The sequence below is a fragment of the Galeopterus variegatus genome, unplaced genomic scaffold (genome assembly GCF_000696425.1).
Source record: "Galeopterus variegatus unplaced genomic scaffold, G_variegatus-3.0.2 Scaffold2883, whole genome shotgun sequence".
Classification (NCBI taxonomy): Eukaryota; Metazoa; Chordata; class Mammalia; order Dermoptera; family Cynocephalidae; genus Galeopterus; species Galeopterus variegatus.
This window is the reverse complement of record NW_007728994.1, coordinates 292937-294129: the sequence shown is the minus strand read 5'-3', so window position 1 is coordinate 294129 and position 1193 is coordinate 292937.

Sequence of the window (1193 nt, the reverse complement as noted above, 5' to 3'; positions counted from 1 at the left end):
TCTACCTCAGGTGGCCGCACCACACCCAGCCATGCTCTCCAACCTACAGCTTCCAAGGACCTTTTTGGCTGGTTACCTAGCTCATAGACCTGCGTGTGAGGAGTCTGGTGACCCAGCCTGGCGTGTGAGGGGTCTGGGCACCCAGCCTGGCGTGTGAAGGGTTTGTCACTCAGTCTGGACAACGGGCATGAGGGGTCTGTGAGCTCCAGACCCAGCCCTAGCTCGACAGTGTTATAACACCACACTCTAACTACCTGAGCTAACCAGCCAGCCCACGTCCTTCTAAGAAGAGGGAAATTTTGACACAGAGACACAGGGGAGAAGGCCATGTGAAAATGGAGGCAGATATTCAAGTGAAGTATCTACAAGCCAAGGAACGCCAAGGATTGTCAGTAAACAGCAGAAGCTAGAAGAGGCAAGGAAGGTTGTCCCCTACCCCCTTCGGGAGCATGGCCCTGCTGACAACTTGATTTCAGACTTCTGGCTTCCAAAGTTTCTGTTGTTTTAAGCCACCCCGTCTGTGGTAATTTGTTATGGCAGCCCTAGGAAACTAACACGGGAGTTTGGGTGTCATGGTGGAAGAGGGGGCAATACCAGGGAGAGGTTATTATTTGTTATAACCACTCTGTTATATATTTTATGGGATTTTATTTTTTCAGGATGGCTTTTGCATGTGCTTTGGGTTAAAGGACTTGGGTTTGAACATTTGTGCTGTATCTGGAACGTGGGAATGTAATGACCTAATTCAAGAGGTTGTGAGGAGTAAATGGAATAACGTCTCTAAAACCATTTAGCAAACTGTTAAGCTCTGTAAATTGGTTGTTATTCATACTGTTATAACCGTGTGGAGGAACAGGAAAAACCCTGGACTAGGGAATGGGAGTCCAGGCCTTTGGTAAGGGTTTAGCGTGTGCCTGACTTCCCAGACATAACGCTGTACGAAGGGCCAGGACACTGTTTAGGTAAATCAGCTTCTTTTTTTTTTTTTTTTTTTATAAAAGATGACCGGTAAGGGGATCTTAACCCTTGACCTGGTGCTGTCGGCCCCACGCTCAGGGGGTGCGCGAACCGGCCATCCCTATATGGAATCCGAACCCGTGGCCTTGGTGTTATCAGCACTGCACTCTCCCGAGTGAGCCACAGGCCGCCCCAGGTAAATCAGCTTCTGGAAGAGGGGCTCCTCTTCTCCCAGG